Raw genomic sequence first — 27433 nt, 5'->3', positions numbered from 1 at the left:
ATGCCCCTCAACAGACTAATAGATAAAAGAAAATGTGGTATATATGCACAATGGAATTTTACTCAGCCATATAGAAGAATGAAATTATGCCATTTGCCAGTAAATGGAAAGAAAATGGGTTGTTATGGTTTTACTCACTTCTATAAATATGAATAGATGTCCATCTATACATATACTTGAAAAGACCAGCATCATTCTAAATGGAGAAAAATTTAAAGCATTCCTTCTCAAAACTGAAATAAAAAGAAGAGGGCATCCCTCCCCTCTTTAACCACTTCTATTCATCATAGTCCTGGAAACTCTAGCCAGAACAATCAGACCAACAAAAGAAATTAAAGGGATACAAATAGGAAAAGAATTCAAACTATCCTTACATGCGGAGGACATGATTCTATATTTAGAAGATCCAAAAAAACTTCTAGAACTCATAAATGAATTCAGCAAAGTATCAGGATATAAAATGAACACCCATAAATCAATTGTGATCCATAAGCAATAGAATGAAATTACACCCCTCTCTCTCATCCTATACAAAACTTAACTCAATGCAGGTCAAGGACCTTGGCATTAGACCAGACACCCTATACCTAATAAAAGAAAACATAGGCCCAACTTTTCATCATACAGTGGTGAATCAACTGAAAGAGAAATTAGAAAAACTATCCCATTTATAGTAGCCTCAAAGAAAATAAAATATTTGAGAATCAATCTAATAAAAGTAGAGAAATACCTCTACAATGGAAACTACAGAACTCTAAAGAAATTGAAGAAGACCTTAGAAAATGAAAAGATCTCCCATGTTCTTGGATAGGCCGAGTCAACATTGTCAAAATTGCCATACTACCAAAAGTGCTATACAGATTTAATGTAATTCCTATTAAAATCTCAATGACATTTTTCATAGAAATAGAAAAAGCAGTTATGAAATTCATTTGGAAAAATAAGAGACCCAGAATAGACAAAGCAATACTCAGTGAGAAAAATGAAGCAGGAGGCCTCACAATACCAGACTTAAATTATACTTCAGGGCTATAGTTACATAAGCAGCATGATATTTGCACCAAGAGACAGGTAGACCGTGGTACAGAATAGAAGACTCAGAGAAAAACCCACATAAATACCATTATCTCATGTTAAACAAAGGTGCCATAAATATACATTGGAGAAAAGATAGCTTCTTCAACAAATGGTGTTGATAAAAATGGAAATCCATAAGTAATATAATGAAATTAGACCTCTATTTCTCACCCTACAGAAAACTCACAGTGGATCAAGGACCTCAGCATTAGACCCTAGACCTTATGCCTACTAAAAGTAGGCCCGACTTTCCATCATGTTGACTTAGGAACTGAATTCCTCAGCAAGACTCCTGAAGAGCAAGAAGTAAAATCAAGAATCAATAAATGGGATGGAATCAAAGTAAAAAGCTTCTTCACAGAAAAGAAAACAATCAAAGACATGACAAAAGACCCTACAGAATGGGAGAAAATTTTTGCCACCTATATCTCAGAGCATTACTCTCTGGATATATAAAAAACTCAAAAAACTTAACACCAAAAATAAAACAAAACAAAAAAAACCCCAAATACTCCAATCAATATACGGTCAAATGAACTGAACAGGGACTTCACAGAAGAAGAAATATGAATCACTAGCAAATATATAAAAATATGTTCAATGTCTCTATCAATTAGAGACATGCAAATTAAAACTACACTGAGATTTCATCTCACTCCAGTCAGAATGGCAATTATCAAGAATACAAGTAATAATAAATGTTGGTGAGGATATGTGGAAAAAGGTACACTCATACATTGTTAGTGGAATTGCAAATTGGTGCAACCATTATGGAAAGCAGTATAGATATTACTCAGAAAACGTGGAATGAAACCACCAATTGACCTAGTTATCCCACTTCTTGGAATACACCAAAGGACTTAAAATCACTATACTATAGTGATGCAGCATATCAATGTTCATAACAGCTCAATTCACAATATTTAAGCTATGGAACCAACCTATATGCCCTTCAACAGATTAATAGATAAAAGAAAATGTGGTATATATGCACAATGGAATTTTACTCAGCCATATAGAAGAATGAAATTATGCTATTTGCCAGTAAATGGAAAGAAAATGGGTTGTTATGGTTTTACTCACTTCTATAAATATGAGTAGATGTCCATCTATACATATACTTGAAAAACCATAATGATCACAGAGACCCCTTCTGAAGTTTAAATTGAATAGTGTTATTCTGAATCAGCCAAATGAACTATGACTACCACTCTGAATAACTGATATAATTCTGAAGACAGCATATGATTCTTACCAAAAAGCCATGCTCGTTGAAAGTGGAAACATTAACAATTAATAATAGTCACTAATGATCATGGAGGAATTTCAAGGTACAAGGTCCGCTACCAAATATTTATTAGGCAAATTGTGAAATTTTGTACAAAGAATCTCACTTAAAAATAGTTGAAAGAAAACGCAAATGAAATGGAAAGCTATTCCAAAGACTTCATAAGATATGATATTGGAGCCACAATTACGTAGCAGAAGTGGCTTTTTAATTAGGTTAGGCCTTAATGAAAAAGTGAAAGAGCTAGTTTTTAGCTTGTTTTTTCTCCTGGGCAATCCCCTTCCCCAAAGACAAGTAAATACAGATGACTGCCACTGACTCTGAATGTGAGTTGGGTTCTCACCTCCATTTGAATTTGATATCCCTAAATGAGCCAAGAATCTATATTTTTAACAGGGTCCCCAAGTGATTCTGTTGTGAAGTCAGTTTTTAGAAACCACTGCTCTGGAGAAAAAAAATGAAATGTTAATGCTGACACATTTGATACATCTGTGATGGCACTCCATTCCATTCAGAATTCTCTAGAAACATCAAGCAGGTGTGGTCATTTAGGTTCCATGTTGACTGCCTGCACCTTTCCTACTAAATTCTAGGGATTAAAAATCTGCCATTCATTAAACATAGGAAGGAGAAGATGTTTTGTTCTTTCGAGTGTATATTTTTTAAAAAATTGTTTTAAGATGTCTCAAGTAAAAATTAGATCCATCCAAAGAAATGAACGATTTGAGATTAAACTTCCATATGGTCTGGTCAAATAAATCTCTAAATTATTTAATTTCTACATTATTTGTTTACTTGGGACTGTGTTACAAAGAGGGACCGCAGCCATGATTTCCCATTAAATGTGTTTTTAATCTATGCTGGTACTATTTACATTTGCAAAAATATACAATACACTAATTCACAAATCTTTCATGCTTCATTTATTAATCTTTCAAATTATATAGTCATAACTGCACCACAGATAATGCTATGCAACAAACTGCTAATAAGTGGAAAACTAAAAATTGCCTCCATCTGTCCACACAGCTTTCTGATGAGCAACTAAGACAGCACTCTTGCTAAACTGTGCTTCAGGCACCAGACTCCTGGATGCAGCCCCTGTGTGCCTTGTGAGAAAGGAAGACTGGTGCTGATAGAAAAGGCATAATTGAGAGGTGGAGAGCTTAGGCATTGAGAGGTGGAAAGTCCAGCCCTTTAATGATGTTCTTCGCTGAAGTTCAGGATACAGTTTGGATCTTTTCCTTACTGTGAATAAAGTCAGAGACCTAATGATCTTCAGCTGCCCATCATAGTTGGGAATACAAAAATCTACATTTCTGACCCTCATATGTTGTTTTTAACAACTCAGGACAATCCAAAGGAAGGGGGCAAGAAAAAGAGCCAACAGAGTAGCCATACCTAGATTTTTATGGTTCAATGTAAACAAAATGGAAGTAGACATATCATCTACATATAAATACACATCTATACATACATGCCCAGACACAAATATTTATGTCAATGTGGGAGGCAAGATAATGAGAAAACAAGAAGTTAGGTCCACCCCAGGAAGAAAATCAAGAAGGGCCAGTCAAAGCTGACCTCATACAGGTCCATTGGAATGAGAATGAAAAGCTATTCTTTAAAAGTCTTTCTAAAAGAAAAGGGAATAAAGAGTATGAAGTCAGCATAAAAAGGAAAAGGAGGGCTGGGGTTGTGGCTCAGTGGTAGAGCGCTTGCCTGGCACGTGTAAGGCCCTGGGTTCAATCCTTAGCACCATGTGAAAAAAGAAAGGAAGGAAGGAAGGAAGGAAGGAAGGAAGGAAGGAAGGAAGAAAGAGGAGAGTTAGAGACAGTTGTTTCCCCTAAGTAAATGAAAAAAAAATGTATATAATAAAAAATAAAAAACTATTTTATTAAATTTTCAGACTGGTGGAAGGAAAGCATACAAAACAGTACTCCACTAGTTGGTAGGAGAGTCTGAAGAAGCCAAGCATGTCTTCTCATTTCAGGAGAATGTGGAGCTCATTAAAGCAGAGAGAGATGCAGCAGTAAAGTAAAGTTGGATCTGCCTCCTGGAATGGGGGGCATATAGGAGAGAATGACAGAACAACTCTTTGGGTGGCAGGAAGTCACCACAGCAGAGAAGCAACGGAGGGCAAGCTGGCAGAGAGGGTTAGCTCCTGAGCACAGGCAAGGAATCTTAGGGGCTCCTCAAATTGGCTGGACAGATGTGAGAGCCACTTGAGTTTCCACAATCACAGATGGGAGCAGAGCCCCAGAAATGCCTTTTTCCTCTCTTAATTATTACTCCACTGTCACTTCAAGGATGGAAAGGCCTGGGGAAACAGGAGTAACCCGTTTAATAAAAGAATGTGATGATCCAGTTGAAGAAGAGTCCTGTCTGAAGCTAGCATATGGTATTGCAAATGGATACAAGAACATATTTATGTTTGTGTGTGTACATACATACACACGAACACATATAGCTGCTTTTATGTATGTGTAAGTATATAAACACACATTCTCATACATATGTATATCTGACAAAAATGACAGATCTTGCTGATGGGTTGATGACCATGCAGACAGTGGATGATGATGCCATCTTCTGAGAAGGGGAAACGAGGAGAGGAGTCAGATTGGGTCAGCGGGGAGTTGTAAACAAGAAGTCAGCTCAGGACATGTTCTGCTCGAGAAGAAAATGCCAAATAGGCTTGCCACATTCAGAAGAGAGATTTCAGGGAGATGCCAAATTAAGTGTCACCACCTTTAAAGTCACCTCACTAGAAAAGCTCTTCTGCGAGGAAATAATGGATGGTAAAGAGAAAGCAGCTCAGAATTGAGTATGTGTGACTCCAGTTTTGTGATTGGATAAAGGAAATAGAAGAATGTGGTTAGCTCAATTAAATTTTATGGGATTTGTGTTTCTCCAATTCTAGTCTTTGGGTCATCCTGAGATAAAAGGCTTTTTGATCAAATCAGTGGGAAATGTGCTACATGTATAGCCTCTGTGGGAGCTTCAGATACCAGAATTAATGTTTGCAGATGGAAGATTCTGAGATGTTCTTATAAGGAAAGACTTGAGGTAATTTTGTGTAGCAGAACATTTCTTAAGTCAGGGTTTCTAGAAGTGTAGTCCCCAATGCTGGGAGCCATTAGCCAAGTAGGTATGACAATTTCCTTGCCAGCGTACCCCATGTTGCTTAGTGGAAGGACTCGTGGAAATAGGACATTTTGCAGTGACATTGTATGTAGGTGACCTTGCTCAAGGACCAGGGCGGATCCGGGTTTAGGGTGTTCCCGGTTTAGGATAATCGGGTTTAGGGCGTTCCCGGTTTAGGTTCCAGGTTTAAGGTTTAAGATTATTCCTGCTGGGAATAGGGCGTATTCTGCTGCCTGAGTTCCCCTTGAGTTCTCACGGGATCCAGACAGTATTTTTTGGGAGACAGAAGCCCAGTGGGGGTGGATTTTGGGCAGAGAACGTGGATTTCCCCAGAACGTGATTGTAGACGGCTGGTGTGAGTTCGGGAATAAAGAGTTGCTGTTTGAATCTACAAGCTGTGTGGTGGCTCGTGATTTTGTGCCCAGCCAGACTGCGGCACCCCAAACCAGCAGTATGAATATTATCTGAGAGATTTTCATAAATGTTAATGTTCATCCCTACCTGGATCTACAGACTCAGAAGAACTGGAGGTGGGATCCTGCAACCCATGTCATCACAAACCTGCCATGGTAACTGTAATGTATGGTTCAAGGACCACTGTCCTATAACATTGGGCTCTATTTTCTTTCTTGATAAGTATTTTCCAAGGTGTTTATTTGGAAATATTGTTATTGCAAACTCTGTTTTAGATAACTTAATTTAAGAAATCTTAACATGAGGAAACACTGTTAAGAATTGGATCCAGTATAATGATATCACGATTTACTTGTTTCTTGCTAAATCAACATACCAGAAATCATTTTTATAAATTTAAAAAACTCCTTATTTTCCAGCAAGCAACCCTTGGTTTTATGCTAGCTTGTGATATATATATATATATATGTATAATATATATATATATATATATATATACACACACACACACACACACACACACACATATATATATTCAATATTTCTCAGTTGTAATTAGACACAGTACCTTTATTTTATTTATTTATTTTTATGTGGTGCTGAGGATTGAACCCAGAGCCTCTTCGTTTGCTGGGGCCCCTTCGGCTGTGGCTCTCAACAGCACCTGCTAGGCAAGCTCTCTACCGCCGAGCCATGACCCCAGCCTGTAATATATTTTTAAGTACATTTTCCAATTAAAAAGATATGTAGTGATCTCTTTGACCTTCCTAAGCAGGACAAAGTATCTAGACCTGCCACTAATCAAGAAATTAGTCACTGGCCACATGGATATTTACATTTAAATAAATTAAACAATTCAGTTCCTCAGACATAATAGTCACATTTCAAGTGCTCAATAGCCATGTGTGGTTACCATATTGAGTAGTGCAAATATCAAATATTTGTGAAATAGTATTGATTTAGATGAATACTTCCTCCCTTTATTTGTTACGGATGAATCGCTCATAGCCAACAGTTCCAAGAAGATAGTTATCATGAAGAATGTGTGTGATCCATATTTCTCTAGACAACATCAGTCTATACAGGGAAGATGGAGCAGGAAACAATCAAGAGCACAGGTAAGAAAATCAGAGGTCTGGAGTTTTAAGCTCAAATGACTCCATTATTTTCTTGCACTGAATCTTAGGAGTCTCAGGCTCCTCTTGCTCAAAAACCTTTCTCAGAAACCCTTTCTTTTCCACCACATCAAAAACTTGTTCAACAACCACCCAAATACCACCAGCACTGCTACAATTGTCAATTGTCATTCTCAATGCCACATATTCTGGGCACTTGGCATCTTTGAAATATTTTTCTGCACCCCCCCCCCCACTTTATGAATCTGGGCTTTCTCATAGTGGATCCCTTCCCCCTTGCCAGCCTCTCTTGCAATCTCTTTGACTTGAGTTCCACTGGTCAGGCATATCCAAGGAAGATTTCAGTTTGGAAGGCAGCAACATAATTAGAAGGCAACACTGAAGCACTGCAGAATAGCACGCTGGCAAAGATGGAGCAGAGTGAAAAGAGGCATTGTTTCCAGAGGCAGCAGCAACAATGATCAATACAGTCAAGGCAATCACAGTGCAATATGCTCAATGTTGGCAAGGACTACCTGCTGTTCTGTCCCAGCATGGCAAGAAGGCATCCCATCTACCAGAACAAGCCACTGATATAACTTGTGACTCATTTCTGTCTGGATAATTTCCCAAATCCCCATTTTCTGACTTCTTGGAAATACTGTGAGCTACTCCTTAATAAATTCCATTTCACCTCAAATTAACAAAAGTGGGTTCGATTGTTTATAAATAGCACACATACTAGAAATTCCTACCCAAGATGAAAAGAATTCTTCCCATATTATTTACCTACACATGTTGATTTTGTGACTTGTGGCAGACTGTCAGGAACTGGGGATACAATGCAGACAGGACTTGTTCTCAGGGGCTTAAAATGCATGGAAAAAGAGACATCAACAGACCAGTAAGAATACTATCCACAACAGAAATACAAATTTGTCATCAAGGGGACCCAATGGGCAAGGGGGGGAGGGGAAGCAAGTCTTCAAAGCAAAGATTATCTTGAACTGAGTTGTAAAAAACAAATAGGTATGTGACTGGTAGGCAGAAAGAAAAAAAAAACACAGAAGAAAGCATGCACAAGGGTAAGCAGGCTGCAGCCATCGTCCATGTTCAGGTGGAGCAATCAAAGTGTGGTAGGGAAAGGAAGGAGTCTTGGCAGCAAGCAACAATGCTAGAGAAACCATCATAGTACCTGGCATTATTTGAGTGCCTACTGTATACATTGTTGCATTAATTAACTCCTTGCTATGACTTCAGTAGGTTGATGACTCTATCATTCTTATTTACAAATAAAAACAGAAAAGTAAGTGGTTTGCCCACATCTCACATAGAGAAGGGTCTGAATCTCTGTGAGCCAGATCCAGATTCCATATTTTTTAAAAAAATTAATTGAACATATTCAAAGGTATTCAAAGGCTACTACAACACATGTATACAATGTACAGATTCCACACTAGTGACCACCTCACACTACTGCAGTCAGTGGGAACTCTGCAAAGAGATCCTCATATCCAAGTCCAAGGAGATTGGACTTGACACTCTGGAAGCACTAGAGTGTTTTGGACAGGTGAGTGGAATGATCAGACTCATGTTTTGAACAAACATAAAGTGGAGTGGAGGGGAGTGAAGGTGGATAGCAAAGCAGGAAGATATGATTCCATGTCCCATAACACCCCCCGCCTCCTGGGGCCTGCCACACAGGCCAAGATGACAAAAAGGAAAGTCTTTTATGGGAGTGATTCAAAGTGATTTTGGCAAAGTATCTCAAGTAGACATGGGTAAAAAAACATGGATCCTAATATACCAGCTTTAGACCAAGGGTAAATTACTTAACCTCTATCAGCTTCTATAAAAGCAGAGGAACAAAGTGAAAATATCTACTCTTAAACTCTTACAGAGGAGCTCAGATGTATTTTCATTTGTCTAGAATTTAGAAGAATAGCATGCTTAATAAACCACTTATTAAGTAATACAGCAAGCAAGGTCTGATAAAGTCCTCTATAGTCCATTAATATTTCTGCAGCAAAACATGAACATGCACACTAAGTTAGCTAAATGAACACAGTCTACAATCTTTCGTAAATTTACGTAATAATCCTATGTGGGTTTTTCTGTCAGATTTCAGGTCATAGCAGTTTCACCTTCAAATGAATTCTGAAAAACTTGAGGCTTTTAAAGCTTTTTGTGTTTCCAAATTATGAATGAGGTTTTATTTTCCCTACTTGCTTCAGAGTTGTAAGAATTAAATTAGGTAATACATATAGAGGACTTACAATATGATACTCCTTTAGAAGTGACCACTATCCCAGTTACTAACCCTGGGTACCCTAATTCCATTATTTAAAAAAGTGTTCCCACAGATAAGTCATCCTCATTTCCTGTTTTGATCAAGAGTTCTAATATTCACATTCTGTGAGCCCCCACCACCATAATAATGCCCTCTTTCCCATTTTTCTTGAAAACTCTGGCAAGGCATCACACAAAAAGGACCCTCATGAAGTCCCCAAATTCTTAAGGTAGGTGCTATAGACCACTCCACCCACCTTTATGCATAGGCCTATCTGCAGAGCCACTCCTGGGAGATGTGGGTCTAGGATCAGTCATACCACAGAGGATCTTTCCATGTATCCACAATACTTTGAAGGCAAAATACTATTAAAATCAACAAAAGTGATCAAAAAGAGTAAAAATGGGAAAGAGCAGGAGTACCACATAAAACCTCAGGTAGATGATGGGCAGCACACAAACATAGTTTATTGACTGCATACCATGAACCAGGCATAGCATTACTAGGCCACCTGCCCCACCTTTAAGAACTGCAATTTTGTTTATTTTGCTTGGGCCAAGTCGAGAGGCATTCCTGCACAGGCCATCAGGCCTGAGGTAAGGAATGATAACATTCTACCTTTCAGCAAAAGTTTGTCTTCTTTTTCTCCAACTTTCCATTCTACTCCCTTGCTTTGCTAAAATAATTATCACCACCAATATTCTTCCATGAATATAGTGTTTAAAAATTTACTTAGGCATTGTATATATATCACCTAGTTTCTTCTTTACAGCCACATGGAATCATTATTACTAAGTTTATTTTGTAGGTGGAATCAAGCTCTGGGCACTCTGACAGTTAATACCTATTTCTTGAATCTATTCTTCTACTGGGCACTGCCTCTTCAGTCAGCCAAATTTCTTATAGTGGACAATTTCTGCAAAATGCTGGTTGTTCTGGTCAGCAGAGGCCCTGGAGACAAAAACATCCAGCAGTGCAGAACAAGACCTTTCACAGAACCACCAAGTCACAAATGCAATTTTGTTTATTTTGCTTGGGCCAAGTCCAGAGGCCTTCCTGCACTGGCTGTCAGGCCTGGGGTGAAGAATGATAACACACGGCCTGTCAGCAAGAAAAGGGAGAAAATTTTTGAGTGTTAATGTTTCCATTTGAATTACCAAGATCAGCAGTTTCCACACCATGACTGAGCTTCAGACTGACCCTGGGAGACATAAAATGCAGGTTTGCAGTCCCCATCCCCAGAGATGTGGAGACTGTTGATCGGAGGTGAAGCTGGGAATCTGTGTTTTATTATGCTCTCTTGGATGACTCTGGTGCAAAGGCAGTCTTGAGAATCATTGACCTAGAAAATAAAAAAAAAAACCAAATTACAGTCCCATCACTTTAAACCTACTGAATTCTTATCTCTGGCAATTTAAAAATTTGTGGCCACGCTGGGGAGAGAAAGGAAATGACCTTGGAATATTAATGCCAACAGCTATAATAACTATTCTCTTTGGATAACTTTTGTACAAATGACATGAAGACTTTGTGAGGGAAGCATAAAATTGTAAAATGTGAAGCCTAAAATTAGGTGGAATGACAAATGAATATTGGCTACCTAGAAGATGCTTTTGGGCAGCTTCATACAATGGCTTGTTGCTCACTCTCACTCTCCTCTATTTCCCTGCTGCCCCTCCTGCCTCCCCAAGTAAAAGCTGCTTCCAGTTGCAGGATGACACTTCAAAAATCAATCGGAAACCGAAAAATTACTTCTCTGGTTAGCATCTGTGTGGCAATATGTTTACTGCCTCTATTCAGCTCTGAGCAACTGCCAGGAAAGCCAAAAAGAGGGCAAAAGCTCTATTCATCTAATTACTTCAGCAGAAGAAAAATGTGTTAATTAACTGACCTTAATAATTCATATATATCTGAACCAAAGGATCATTAGACTTGCATGCAAGGCCTGGCACCTGAATAAAGGACCATCGGAATGATCTCACAGACAGCTTCATTTCGGAGAGGTGATCTATTTTTGTTTTCTCAAGAACAAATCTCCTACCTCCAAAATGATTGAAGAACCTTTCTGCAAATTACAGGTTGGCTATAATACCTTGATTCCTCCAATTTCCTCAGTCCCTCCAGGGGATGTGAAATATTTTTAGAATCACAACAGCCTAACACATTAATTGGATTTCATTATGCTCGCTGCTGATTGGAACATTATACAAGTAAAGGGGAGAGTGACTGTGTGTGTCCTCTGCAGACTTCCAAATCAGAAAGAGGAGGGACACCAATGAGGCTTGCTTTTCTGGGGAGTTAATAGAATTATTCAAATCCCAGCTCCCTGTCAAATGTGGTACTGCATAGAAACCAGCCAAGAAAGCAGTTCAACAGGCCTCAGCTTCTGAAGTCAGTGTAAAGAAGGGAGAGGATGCAGATCATCGTATTCTCAAAGATAATGGGGCACCTAAGAAGGTACATTGTCTGTTTGACTTTCTGGGGTCTTGGCAGGGGGAGGTAGAAAAGCATTTTAACTCCACAAATAGTAAGGTAGAAATGAGTCATGGTGCATTTATAATGGAGACAAAGTCATTTTCTGGAAGCATTTGTGAAACAAATACATAATAAGCCTCATAGATTGAGAAGCACACAGATGGAAGTGAGTCTATTTTACAAAAGAAAAACAAAAAATAATGAACAAAGGGTGGCAGGAGTTTCTCAGTCAGCAAGCAGAGATGACAAAGATGCAGCTGGTCATGGCAGAAGGACAGAGCACCTGCCCCTTGGAACTTCTCAAGCCCATCAGGCCAAGGCTATCACTGTAATGTGTGACCACAGCTGAGCCCCAGAACCAGACAGCAGAGCCCAGGGACTCCTGCCTCAAAACAAAGGAAGCTTTGCCAAAGGCCTGGTCAGAGGAGGGAATGGGTAAAGGGCATCTCTGACATAGGACTCAGGTTCCTGGGTGCTATGAGTGAAGCCCCCATCCCCATTCATATGTTGAAATCCTAATTCCCAGTGCCTCAGAATATGAGCTTATTTGGAAACAGGTCTTGCAGATGTGACTAGTTAAGATGACATCATGCTGGAGTTGAGGGGAACCTCATCTGTATAGTTGGTATCTTTATAAAAAGAATGTTACATGAAGAAATAGACTTGCACACTTGGAAAATGCAATGTGCAGATTGGAATTATTGTTATACACCAAGAAACTACCATAAGCTAGGAGAGAGTCCTAGAACAGACCCTTGTTTAGCACAACCAAAGGAAGTACAGTTCTGCAAACACCAAGATTTCAAATTCTTGGTCCCCCAAACTAGGAAACTACAAATTTTGGACATTTTAAATCACCTAGTTTGTGTTGCTGGGTTTTTTTTGCTTGTTTTTTTGTTTGTTTTTAACAACAGCACCTAAAAACTAATACACTGAATCAAGGAAGTAGTTTGAGCAGATGGGAGGGAGGTCTGACCTCCATTACCTCTACCATGGCTCAAAGTCTAGTTCTTTGGCCTTAGATAATTTGCTAAGTCTTTGAGTTCATTTCTCCATCTGTAAAAGGGTTTTTTGGATAGCATTTGTTCCTAAGATTGCTAGGAAGATTAAATGAGATAATGCTGCTAACGTGGTTAGCTTTGTTCCTGTCACATGGTAAGCATTGTTAAAATGTGAGTAGCTAATGTTGAGGGGATTCAGAATCAAATTAGCAAAGGAGGGGGGAGGGACAGTGGGCATCCATCTGCAATCTTTTCCCTCCAAGGTTTTACTTTGTATATACTATGAATTGTGATCCACAAGTCTATCATGATGGTTGAAGTTATTTATCTGCATGGCTGATTCACCAACATCAGGACTCTCCACAAATTCTCCTTTCTATCCTGCCACTTCATTAAACCCCTCCTGATTTTCAAATCTTCCACCAGTCCCTCTTCTTGCATCAGACCACTGTCAGATTTCCATCCATTTCCACTTACATCCTTCATCCCAGGATAATGACTTCTCCCCTTTGTACTTTCAGTTTGCTTTGCCTCCTTTCAGCTATAAATTTTCCTTGTTCTCTAGCTGGTTTGCCTGGAGGAACCTCCCATTGTGGGTCCTCTTTCTTTAAGCCTCCTCTTATCCTACCTTCTCCTCAAAAAAAAAAAAAAAAAAAAAAAAAAAATCCACATCCAAAGATAGTGAATGAAAATGGGAATCAGGTTCCCACTCATACCTAAATATCATCAACCACCTTCTAACCTTAGCCCACCCACAGCTGATAAAAATAAGCCTTTAAAAAACAGAATGAGTCATATTAATCCAACCTCTCCTCATTGTACTACAAGGAGCTGTCTTCATGTCCTGCATGAAACCCTGTATGTGCAGGTCCAGGAGGTCCATGTGGGTGACAGTTCAGGAGAGAGAGCTGCTGGCCTAGTATCCCTCACCTTCCCACTGCACCAGCATCACCTGGACACTGCCAGGGAAAGGTAGAAGGAGAGGACCCAGGAATTCATCTGCAAACCCACATAAGGAAACCTACATCACCAGGAAGTCCTTTTCTCCCTTCAGCACTCAAATTACCATGAGTCAAACTTTTGGAATTTTCCTTTACCTGCTTTAGAAGCTGCAGCTAAGAAGTTTGAGGTTAGAAAAGCTCTTTTATTCTTCATCAACATCTCATTATCAATAAACAAGTAGATCACAGACAGTCCTTATTTTTGCCTGCCATTATCTCTCCATTTTTTTCTTTTTTTTTTTTAGGATCATTTCCATCTCTTCTCCATATGAGTCTAATGATTCAATGAAGTGCTTCCTCTGGTGGGTGAGGTCTGTGTAAGCTGCAGGCCTCTGCAGCGCAGAAATGTGTTGCAGCTCTTAATGGTGGAGCCTGCCCTCCAGTTTTGCAGCAGACCCCTAGAAGTTCACCACTAATTTCTTTGATCTGGGTTCTTGTCTCCCAAATTTGAAGATTGAAATCGCAGATGAGGATGAATGTGTGTAAAGGTAGGATATATTCAGATATAAATTGAAACAGAACTCCTACGGGGCCAGTGTGCTAGTCTAGGGGGATTATTTAGTACCTGAGTCAACGCTATTGGTCAAAAGTTATGCTAATCGTGTTTGAAAAAGTACTAATGCTATTGGTTAGCCCATCAGTACCATTCAGGTCTGCTCCACTTCCATTTTCCCACTGCTAGTGGGGAAGCAGAAGGTTAAGGTCAGCAGAGTGGCTGGGAAGTTCTGAACTGCTGCTCAGTGTGGAGCAGGCTTCTGTAGCCCGCATACACACCAGGCCCGCCCAGGTGCCACGGGGTGATAGGCAGTGCCCCTGGCTCTCTCACCTCAGGTCAGCGCTGGTGTGGCGAGGTCTTGCATCTGGCCTTTGCTTGCTGTCTGTGCTCCAGCCTGGCTGCTGCTGTGCAGCTCTGGTACAGGGCTTGACTTCAAAACTACACATACCCATAAACAGAGTGGGGGGATCCCCTAGATTGGACCATAGTACTCCATTCACTTGGAAACAGTGATTGGTCTAGGAATAAGTATATGACCTTAGGTGGACCAATCAGAGTCCTTCCCTATTGATTTACAGGTCCTGGTAGGAGACGTGCCTTTCGCCTCTGGGGTTGTTAAACTGGAAGGATGTTTCCATGAGATGTGTGTTAACTGTCTTAGTGCTTTAAGAGAGCCTGCCTGCAGGAAGCAGAGGGACAATAAAGAGATTGACAGAGACACACACAAAGCCATAGAAACACTGTCTAAGCTAAGCTTCAAGCCATATCCACCCCACCCCATTGCCTTGCCCTCAGCTCCTCATTGGGAGAAACTTAAAATTTAACCTAGTTGGACTTTGTCTTAGCACTTGCAACTGTAGCTGAGATTTAGCTCATTTGCACCTGTATGGCAGCATCAATGTTTAATGGTCAGCATCTGTTCTGTTTCACTAGTTGTTTAATATTTTGATCAGCACCACGACTTTTAGCAAAATAAAGTCCTGACCAATCAGAGTGGGTCACACGCAGTACAATCCATGCTGTGGGTCAGCAGCCTCTGTTCTCTGTAAACTGTGGCTGCCTCTTCTACCCCGACCCCAGACCCCAACACCAGTTTCTATCTGAAATAAATCAAACAAGGCCTGAAAACACTCTCCAATTCCTAAAGTGTGAAGAGAACTACAAAGGCAGAAATAAACTCTTTATTCCTTAGAATCTTCACAAAGTCCTGGCTACAGACTCTTTGGAAGAAGGGACAAAATATCACACCAGCAGGTGCCGTGAGGATGATATTGGAAGGTTGACTTGGAAAAAGTCAGGAAGGATGAAAAGTTACTCTCAGAAAGGCAAAATATGAGTGGATAGTCTCCTTGAGAAGGTGACACTGCCAATATAAGAACAATATAGTTTTCCCTTTCTACAGAGACTAGATTTGAGTGGGGGATTTCTGAGCAATTCAAATGCTACAGACTGGATTCTATCCCCCCAAATTCACATATACATAAATGCTAACACCCATTTGAATATGGGGACTTTGGAATATAATTAGATTTAGATGAGGTCATGAGACTGGGAACCCCATGATGACATGAATGCCACTGAAAGAGACATGAATGTAAGGTGAGAAGTGAGAAGGTGGCCATCTACTAGCCAGGAAAAGGGCCATCATCAGAAATAGATCATGTTGGCACCTTGATCTTAGTTACACTTTTATCTCCATAACAAAGAAAGTTAATTTCTGTTATTTAAACCATACATTCCATTATATTTTTTATGCCAGTCCGAACTGACATAAAAAACAAAAACCTAACTGGGTGTATAGGAATAGAGCAACCTGAAATTTTGAGAAGACAGCCAAAAAGATGGCTTAGCCCTTCAGCCAGGCAAGTGAAAGCAAGGATACCCTGAGAGAGTACTGAGTGACCCAAGGCTGCCCCAGCTTTTGTCTACATATGATGCTCTATAGATATTTAAGCCCAAAGTCTGTGGATTCCATTGCTCATAACCTGGCAGGAACTTCAGCCACTCATAGATACTTTATAACCTCTCAAGGGGAGTTTGCAGAAGCTATCTCAATGTTCCCATAGAGCATATACCTTGTCCCAGACTCAGCTGCTCCTCCCTACCCATGGCCCCTGTGTGGCATCTCCATCATCCTGCTAATGTTATTCCTCAAGGTGCCCAGAGAGCTTAGGACTATTTATAAGAAAGGTGTAGAACAAGAGTGGCCTCTCTCTGGGTTATACTCAACTACTGAGCCTCACAAGTCCCAAAGTGTTACAGTTCTTAGGCCCTGATTATGGCCACTTAGGAAAAAATGGGGACTTCTTAGTGAGATTAACACAAAGCTCTGAGTCTTAGGAAGAAGAGGTGGGTATAATTATGGTTTGGATCTAAATTGTCCCCCAAAGAGCTCATATGTTAGGGAATTTAGCAGTACTCAGAGGTGAAAAGATTGGATTATGAGAGCTATAAACTCATCAGGGGATTAATCCATTTGATGGATTAATAATTTGAATGTAATACTGGGTAGGATATAGGCAGATGGGGGATGTCTGGGGTAAGTAGGTGGGGAGGGGGGTTGTGCCCTTGGGGAATATATGTTGTCCCTGGCTCCTTGCACTCTTTCTCCTTCCTGGCTGCCAAGAGCTGAGCAGTTTTCCTCTGCCTTGCCCTTCCACCATAATGTCCTGCCTCACTCGGGGCCGGGCAATGAAATCTGTTGACCATGGACTGAACCTCTGAAACCATGAGCCCAAAATAAATGTTTCCTGTTAGAAGTTGTTCTTGTCAGGTATTACAGTCACAGTAAGGAAAAGCTAACTGACACAGGTATCCCTCTGTGGCTTCTTATGCAAATCAGTCCAGATTTTATACACCAAGGCAGTAATTGGCCCTCCCATGTCAGTCAAGAAGTCCCTATGCCCAGAGCAGGAGCTACTTCCCTTATTCGTATTAACACACTAAGAGGAGCCCTTCCACTGACTCCAGCTAAAGATATGTTTCCATATGGTTCTACTCAGTAAGATTACAGTTGTCAGTTTCTCTAAAACAAAACATCTCAAGGAACGTACCTGATCAAGGGACCTTGTTATACAAGTGAAGGCAAATAGATATATGAGAGAGGGCTGTCACATGCCTCCACAGTACAGACTTAGTTGCATCTTGCTCTAGTGTAGGACTTGTGGTATGGATACACAGTCACCAATGTTGAGACCTATTTGTGAAAATTTTCCATTCAGTTAATTCTTACAGAAGAGCCAAGGGGAGGTGGTGACACCTAACAGAACACAGCATGGAATTTAACAGTGGATAGTTGCAGGGTGGGGGGAGTGACTATTATAATTGCCATCAGATGGCAATGCTTCATTTTCCCTGTCCCCTCCTCAATCAGCTCTTCCCCTCCACTTATGGCTTGGCCAAGAGTATAGGACATTCCAAGAAACAGAACATTTAGGGAGCTTATCTCCTTTCCTTCTCTGGGAGGCTCTGAACAAGTTGATGCCTGACATGCCTGCATGTCATTCAACAACAGGAGTGATCTGCCGTCTTTCAGGAGAATGAGTGACTCAATGCATTATTCCTCCAGGTCCCAGCAAGGAAAGGGGGACAGAGTTCCCTTGTCTCATGCCTCACCCCATCATGTTATCTCCCTGAGAGCTTGTGCATGTCTGTCTTCCAGGCTCCAGGAACATCTGCTTGGGACTTGACACTGTTCCATTTATATCCCTGACTTTGGCTCTTACTTAATTTATGCTTTTGCTGCCATCATCAGGAAGGCTCTGGGCAAAAGCAATGGTAATTCAATGAAAGGGCCAAGGGTCTTGGGAAATTTCACATAGTAGGAGGACTATGAAATACAGAAGTATACCCAGGGGAGGCATCTTAGCTCTGTGAATCCCCAAAAGTATCTATATAAAGAAAAATTCAAGACAAATATCGACTAGAGTTAAGTAAGGGATATTAAAAATGGAATGTTTTATGAGTTTGCTAGGAAAATGAACATTTTCAAGTCATTGAGAAGCCTGAGATCTGTATTCCATGGATAAAGACTGAACTGAAAGAGATTATAAATCGAAATAGAAGCAGAAACATTCTAAGTTAAATAAACTTTAATGATGTCATTGATTTTATTGATTAGAAAATAATTCACTTTGATGGGTAAATAATAGTTTTCCATAAGATGATAGAATGGCCTCAATAGGATGATAGGTTATTGGAGATAGCAGGAAGAATGAATCCCCAAAAGTGCTTAGTAGTTGGGGCCGGAAGGCTGATCAGAGGTCGTTTTCCTAATTTGAGAACTTGCCAACACTTGAGACTTGGTAAGTGGAGGTTCCTAGTGCCCCAGAAACTCCACTCACTCTCTCTTCAGGTCCTGTTTGATAAAAGCTGTCCTTCATACCTCTGCCATTGGCCATTCCAAGTCGTTGATACAGGCTGGCCACCTCTTTTGCCCTTGTCAATACAAGGTCAGATAACATTCTTGGATGTTGTTCTACACCTCAAACTTAAAAAAATAATTGACATTCTCTTTTTTTTTTCCTGTCCCCTCTCTTCTAGTTCGATTCTGTTTCTTGGCTTCAACTTTTACAGTCATACCCTTTGTTCTCTCAAGCACCCAGACTTGAAACCATGCATTGCTTTTTATTTTAACTTCATCAGTCCTATACCTTAAGCCCACTAGGTATCAAAAATGTAACCTTACCCCAGGAGAGATCAGGCCTTTGCCCCTCACCTCTGGGAGCTGATCATGAAGCCCTTGTAATGTCTTGCTTGATTAGTATGTCTGTTTACCTGAGGGTCTCAGACCACATCAGATAATGTATCAGTGTGATTTGTGGTAGGAGAAGTGGGTCATGTGGTATCAATTCGAACTCCAGAAGGATTACAGCAAAAGGTCAGCCATGTAGGTAGTCAACCATGTCTATGTGACCAAGTCCCAATAAACAACACCAAGGCACCAGGAAGTTTCCCTGGTTGACAATCCTCCATGTGTCTTTTTACACAACATTATCAGAAATGGTCAACACTGTCTGTGACTTCATTGTGAGAGGATAACTGGGAGCTCCATGTTTGGAGCCCCCGTATATGTCTTATGGAACTAAGTTTATAGTATTAGAAAATTAGAAAGAGAAAAATGATCACAATGAAATTTAACTAAGACTGGTTGAAGCTGTATATCCTAATATTACTGGGTTCATGTATGAGCTCATTCCTCAAGCTATGGACTCACAAAAACACAGATTGGAAACTTTAGACACATGTAGTCAACTGTCCAGTAAATATTTGCTCTTGATCTCATGATTTATTAAACATTATTGAAGTGGAGTTTATCAACTTCTTCACCTGCAAGCCTGCCTCTTTTCAGCATCCCCCGAACTCAGTGAACAATATTCTCATCTACCCAGTGGCTCAAACAAGATAATTGGCAACCATATGTTATGGTTTAGATATGAAGCATCTTCCAAAAATCCCTGTGTGAGTGCAGGAATACCCCGAGACGCAATGATTAGATTTTGAAAGTTGTAACCTAATCAGTCCATCTTAGTTTTAATGGACTAATAGGATGATAATGGTCTGCAGGGTGTGGCATAGCTGGAGTAGGCAGGTCACCTGGGGTGTGCCCTGGAAGGGTTCATCCTTCCTTCCTACAACTCCTTTTCCTCCTTCTTTCTGCTTCTTGGCTGCCTTGAACCAAGCGATGCTCCTACATCATGCCTTTCCACCAGGAGGTGCTGCCTCACTTTGGGCCACAGCAATGGAGCCAGCATTTCATGGACTGAACCTCTGGAAATGTGAGCCAAAATAAAATTTTTCTCCTCTAAATTATTCTTGGTCACAGTGACACAAAGCTGACTAAAACATCATACTTGAATCCTTCCTCTTCCTTACCACTTCATCCAATTATTACCAAGCCCAGTGGATTCTTTCTCTAAATATTCTCTTTCTATTCCCAGCCCCACTCCCCCAGAAGGTCATCATCATCTCTCAACAGCTTTCAACTTCCTGCCTTCTGGTCTTCATGCCTCACCTCTCAGCCCTCTCTAATCCATTCACAATACAACCCGAGTTATTATTTTTAATGAAGCATATATCCTACCTTGTCTCTCTTCCTTAAAGCTTTGTGATAATTCTCACTGCCTATATGATCTATCTCCCATACACTATTACCGCCTTCTTGTCTGGCTTTATCACTCACCAATTCCCCCTCACACTTGATGCCCCAGCTATTCTGAGATCCATTCAGTTCCTCAAATTCACTGCACTTTATCTCATAACTCTAGGCTGTTACATATCCTGTTCCTTCTGATTAGAACACTATTCCCTCCATTTCTCCTAGCAAATTCTACATATTCATTAGGTCTGTGAAGAGCTCAATTCTCTGGAAATTATTCTATAACAGAATGAATTTTCTAGAGATGGTCAAAATATTTTTTATCGCACATATTCTTTGGAGCCCTGATCTGCCCATATATGGAATCTAACTACTCTGAAGTTGTCATGTTTTGAAGAAGCTTGGGTCATATGGAGAGACCATGTGCAGGTGCACCAGTTTGAATGGACTAATAGGGATGGACTAATCAACTCCAGTTGATAGTCTCTATCCAGCTGCCAGGCACGTGCTAAAGTTACTTACTGAGATTCCATCTTCCAGCTATTTGAGTCTTTCTGGAAAGAGTTCCCAGATATTGTGCAACAGAGAAGATTTGATTATATAATGCCCTTCTCAAATTCCTGATCCACAAATTCTAAGAGCATAATCATCTAATGGTATTATACCCCTAAGTTTTGGGTCAATTGGTTACCCAGCACTGGTGACTATTCAGATCTGGATTAGGTTCCCATTCTCTGGATTCCCATGGCATTTTTTATCTTTCCCTTTTGAACTTTCCATACCGATATCATTGCCAACTCACTCATCTCTACCACACACTAGATATTAAGTCTAGGAAGGCGCAGATTGCATTTACCTTTTGTACTTACATATCCTCAGCACTCTGAAGCTCCTGGCATCAAATAGACTGTACATAATAACTTTTCAATCTGGCAGCACTAGAAGACTTTCCACCACATGACCATGACAGGATAGCACAGCCCAGAATGTACACCAGTGAGTCAGATGTCTGCTTCAAGGTGAGCTCTAGGGTTAACAAGAGCCTGAGCCTGGTTCCACCTCAAAATCTACTTTCAATTTGTGAATGTTTCTGAGAGGAAGATAAGGTAAAAAGGTCAGGGCTGTGGCTCTAGATGGCAATTCATACTGGGTGTTTACGACTACAGAGGGAAAAGAAACAATGCTTGGCCAACTTTTATCTGAAGCCTGAATTGTTTATTAATCCAGAGCCTGAACCAAATCTACTAAGTCTAGAGTTAAGTCCTGATTTCAACAAAGGCCTTAAGGGTAGTCAAAAGATCTAGAGCAAAGGGACTAATAGGGTGATAACTGTAGATAGGGTGGGGCATAGCTGGAGTAGGTAGTAGTAGGTAGTAGGTAGGAATGGCCAGGGTGTCACATAGGGGAATGGTGAAAAGATCAGCAAGACTTGATTATAAGATAAGGAAACAATAGAGGCATTTGGCGGAGATTTTTATTTGGCCAGAGTTTTATTTAGAGTAAGTAGATAAAATGTAAACACTTAAATTCTGTAGTCAAGTAGAATCCATAATAATAATAATAATAATAATAATTAATAATAAATATTATTTAACATTATTTCCTGATTAGAACTGGGGATAATGGGGTTTAGAGTGGATGAGATGTATGTTTTTCCTTTTTTTTTCGATGCTGGATATTGAGGCCAGGACACTTTACCACTGAGCCATATGACCAACACATTTTATTATTTAAATTTGAGACAGGGTCTGGCTAAGTTGTTTCAGGGTTTGCTAAATTGCTGAGGCCCAGCCTCTAACTTTAGATTCAATTTTTTGCTGCTGTAACTAAAAGACCCAACCAATACAATTGTAGAGGAAGAAAAGTTTATTTGGAGGCTCACAATTTCAGAGGTTTCAATGGATAGCTGGCTGCATTCCTTGGGGACTGAGGTGAGGCAGAACATCATGGCAGGAGGGTGCGGCAGAGGGAAACAGCTCACTTGATGATCAGAAAGCAGAGAGAGTTCTCCACTTGCCAGATACAAATGTATACCCCAAACTCATGCCCCCCAATGCCCCTCCTTCTCCAGGTATACCCTACCTGCCTTCAACTACCACACAATTAATCCATTAGATGATTAATTCACTTATTGGATTAAGGCTTTCATAACTCAGTTGTTTCTCCTCCAAACCTTTTTTTGCATTGTCCCACACATGAGCTTTTGAGGGATACCTCATAAGATCCTTCTTCCTCAGCCTTTCGAGCTGCTGCAATTACATGTGTGTACCACCATGCAAGGCTAAAAGTATGTTTCTTTCATATGTAAAATAATTCTTACTACCAACACAGCATTTATATAAATTAGACAAGGGAATTAAGAATTTGAATAAAGATTTTCTTAGATAGAATCTAGAAATTCAACAAAAAATATTTTGACAGAAAAGAATGCCTTTTGAGATTTTCTTATCTTCAGTTCCCTGAGTTTTTGTTTACAAAACATAAATATATAAAGGAAGGTATTAATAAAATGCCCAGTTCTGAGAAATTCAGGAGTGGGATACTTGCCAGAGACTTCTCACAATCAGAGAAGATGGAGGTCCTACCAAGGGCTGCTATGATTCTTTAATGAGTAATTTTGGATATGCAAAACATATACATAATATAAAGGTATAAAATACTATATAATGCAACCCAAATCTCTCTTAATTTTATTGGAATATCTAGTTTTTTTTCCCCTGAAAATTGAAAATCCTTAAATTATTTTATTTGGTATCGACTTAGGAGTAATTTTGTTTGTACCAAGAAATAAAATAAAGAAGTATTCAACTGATATGTGATGTGATTAGAGTTACTTTCTATCTTTAATTCAACTCTTATCAATTAAGTTCCTTTCTCTACTCCCAATATTTTGAGACTTATCATGGCAAAATCCTACCACCTAGTGGAAAAACTCTCTATTCTAAATCCATTTTAGAATTCAGAGTACATTAGCTGGTAACCATTAGCTACACATTAAGATCACTTTAAAAATTTTCCTTTAAAAGAATATGCTATTAAAGCACCTCGGTGAAAACTTTTATAGTTTTTAACCCCAAAGACTTCAATAGTGTTACTATTTCTTTTTCTTTTTTTCACTATAACCATTTCTTGATAGACAGTTACTGCAAACTGCAGACATCTGCTTTCTTTGTTAGGACTTTTTTCCATCTTCGTGTTCATTCAGTGTGGATGACATCAAGATTTAGGTACCAGATCAGGCACAGTTTTACACTCCTGTGCTTACTAAGCACCAATTCATCTATATCTGTGTGTGGAGTCATTCAAACTGAGAAAGACCATGTCTTTTCTCTTCCCTCAAATCTGTGAGACAAGGTCTCATTCTTTAGGATTTTTATTTTTTTTAAACCATTCTATGTTTATTCATGGACATGGATTTTCTAGTGTTTTGTTTAGTTAGCTGTACTATCACAGGCAATGATTTTTTTTTTCCTTCTGGCCCTGGGGATTGAACCCAGGGCCTTTTGCATGTGAGGCAAGCACTCTACCAACTGAGCTATGTCCCCAACCCACAGGCAGTGATCTTAAAGGCACAAACCTGCTATAGAAATTATGGACTGAGGATCTGACAAGGGGAAAAGAGAAGAGAAGGGGAGGAGAAGAAGGGGACAATAGGAAGTAAAAAATATATAATATAAAACCATTCATATAAATAAATGAATATCCAGAATTTAAGTCCTGTCATAAGTTATAGATCCATAATAAGTTTTAAATTTCTGATATACACCCCTAAGATGTCCTTGAGTTCATGAAGGCAGAATCCTTGGCTAAATAAATCTCCAGCATGACCTGATACATGTGGACTTTCTTATCTTAGGATAAAAATGAAGACCAAAGAATAAGTTGGCATAAAGCTAAAGAATGTCAAAAAATGTACACAGAATTAATCAAGGTTCAACTAAAGATTTATGACTATTAAAATAATTCCAAGTAGAACTTTACCCAGGAAACTAAAACTGAATGGACATGGAAAAGACTTGAGAAGAGGAAATGCCAAGTGTATTATATGACAGGAGCAGGTATGAGAAGAGAATGTGGATATAATCTGGAACACAACATTTTTTGGAGGATTGGAGGCCATCCATGGACAAGCTGCATCTCCCAGTGTCAAGAGGCCTGACACTGCCTGAGATCGATGGCTCTCAGAACATCACCCTCTGCTTTAAGCACTTTACTTGCTGAGAAACAAATACCAAGTAGAAGGAATCCAAAGGAAACTTCAAGTGACCATAGAAATGAAAGGGGAGTTTTGAGATAAAACTGGGTTCACTGCTTCTGTTGGTGAGTGGAGTCTGTGAAATTGCAGGGCTCTGCAGTCAAGAAAGCTGGAGTTTGGTGGTAATAGCTTATCACAGTAGGGATGACTGCCAGCATGGGCTCCAAAGGTGGCAGCTGGCAAAACCTGATTCTTCTCCATTATCACTGAGTGGAGTCTTGCAGTTCTCAGTATTGCAGCTCTGAATCAGGGGCTATGCCCTCAGGTGTTGTAATAGACCCCAGCAGCTCTTGGCAGACTTCTTTGCAGGTTCTTGTCATGCAAATCCTAAGAATGAAATTCTTGGGACAAGGAAAGCAAGAGTGAAAGGAGTAGGATTTACTAGTAACAGAACCCTTGCAGGGGCAAGAGGGGACCCTAAAGTAGGTTACTGTCTCAGTGTGCTTGTCTAAGGTTTTATGTAGCATTTGGGGCAACACTATTGGTCCAATCATGGTCTGAAAAAACACAAATGCTATTGGTTAACTCTTAGGACTGAACTTCCATTCAGGTCTGCCCTACTTCCATTTTCTTATTGTTGGTCAGGAAGCAGGAGGTTGAGGTTTTGGGATCATGGAAGCTTGGAGATTCCAGCTGCCGTGCTGCATGGGTGGGCATCTGCACTGGGCTTGGCCAGCAGCCATGCTGTGCCAGCTCCTAGTGCCCTGGGTCTCCTTGACTCTTGGCTTGCTGCTTCTCAGATTGACACTAGTGTGTCAGGCTCTGTAGTCTGCACTAGAGTTCATCCAGGCTACTGCCCCACAGCTCTGGAACAAGGGCTTGGCTTCAGAAGGTCAGATTTTCTTTCTTTCTTTCTTTCTTTCTTTTTTAAGGATTAACTAAATGAATTAAAGATAGAAAATCTGGTTAAGAGACAGCAACAACAAAGAAGGAATGATGCTTGGATAAAATTTTGTCATAAAACTATGCACATTCAAATTTCTAACAAAAAATATGAGAACAGAGCAAAAGAATAGCATCTGAGAAACCATAATGCAAAGACTTTTAAGATGATAGGAGAGAGAGGGAGAGGGACAGTGTGGGGTTGGGGGGCACTAGCCAAAACAACAAATAAATCAACAACAAAGCAATGTGAATTACAGGGAATACAGCCCAGTTATACGAAGGAGAGAGAACTTGCTGTCTTGTTATTTCTTTTTCTGAACCTCATGAGTCAGGAACTGAGCTGAACACTGCAGAAAGCGCCAGGAACACATAGACTTGTAAGTCTGCAATATTGTTATAGTCTGGACCACAGCAGTTTCATGGTGGGCAACCTGTGCAGCCAACCTGTGCTTGAATAATGCCGTTCTCTTGCCATTTGGAAATTCTCAATGATTTATAAACATGGGATCAGCATTTTTGCTTTTCTCTGGGCTCCAACACATAATATAGCTGATACTGCACTAAATTCAGATTGTAAGGAATTTTTTATCCACTACTGGCAAAATGTCCTTTTCCTTTTCTTCTAAAATAATAGACAAACCTGGAGAGAGATGAATCAGGAACTAGGACAATCTATTCAGCTCCTATCTTTTCCAGTCCCTCTTTCCATCTTACTTGTGACTGAGGTATCCTACCCCTGGACAGCAGCCACAAGGTTAGGAAGTATGTGCCTTGACAGTATGAGCCACATTATCAGAGTCTGTGAATAGCTGCAGACAACTTTCTTTGTCACCTAATGTCTTGTCCACAGCCCAGTTGTGCCAGGTGTTGGTTGCACATAGGCCAAAAAAGTGCCCAGCAACAGTATGAGAAACATATGGTTTATTGAGGAAAGCATACAAGACATCAGAGACTACTCCAAGAACAGTTCAGTGGTGACAGCTGACAGCACTTTTGTGCTTCATGATGCTTTGAAAAGTGGTGCCTCCTTGTCCTCACAGTGTTTTGTCCAGTGACAGCTGGCTGCATGAGTGACATGTATCCTTTCTACAGTGCCCTCAGTTATATCCCTCTTCCCAATAAGGGAAGAGTTTTATAGGTTAGGCTACAAAATCAGCGACATCATCAGCATTAGCTTGCTTAGTTTGCTTATCTGATTAGCATTCCAAGGAGAAACTGTACCAGGGAACATGAAAGAAAGTTGCTTTCTGTAGATAACCCTAACTTGCCCTAGTTCCCAGTGTACATAAGAGAAAGCCAGTATTCTTCAAGATACTATGTATCTGGACTTTCTGGCCCAGGCTTGCTCTCAATGTTCCCTTAAGTTGGCCAGGATTTTGGTAACAGAAAGGGGACATTCAGAGACTGTCCCTCTTTTGTTTAGGGGTGATACATTGGCATCTCTAATCTTTCCAGATTAGATCACTGATCACTTTTCTTCATGAAGAACCCACAGCCTACCTCTGATGAATGAAGAGATGCATTAGAAGATAAGAGAGACCTGGGAGAATTATAGAATTTTATTCCCAAGCAATATTAATAAGCAGGAGATTGTAGGAAATACACATGTATATAAAAGCATCATGAATAGCTACCATTTCTTTATTCATTTATTCAGAAAGTCCTCCTCTCTGCCAAGCACTGCAGGCACTGAGGATTCAGGCATGGATAAGATAGGTACAGTCTCTGTCCTCAGGGTGGTGTCAGTGCAGTGCCAGTCTGAGCCACGAGCTATGCTAAGTGCTTCACAAAATCGTTACCTCCTTTCAAACATGTGATGAGATCAGTGATTGCCATCCTGAGTGTTAGAGAAGAGAGAACTAAGGTGGAGGGTGGTAAAGTTTCCCTCTTAG

Source organism: Marmota monax, unplaced genomic scaffold (assembly GCF_021218885.2).
Source record: "Marmota monax isolate L192 unplaced genomic scaffold, Marmota_monax_Labrador192_F-V1.1 WCK01_AAM20220418_F8-fsc00027, whole genome shotgun sequence".
Classification (NCBI taxonomy): domain Eukaryota; kingdom Metazoa; phylum Chordata; class Mammalia; order Rodentia; family Sciuridae; genus Marmota; species Marmota monax.
This window is presented reverse-complemented; position numbering follows the sequence as displayed.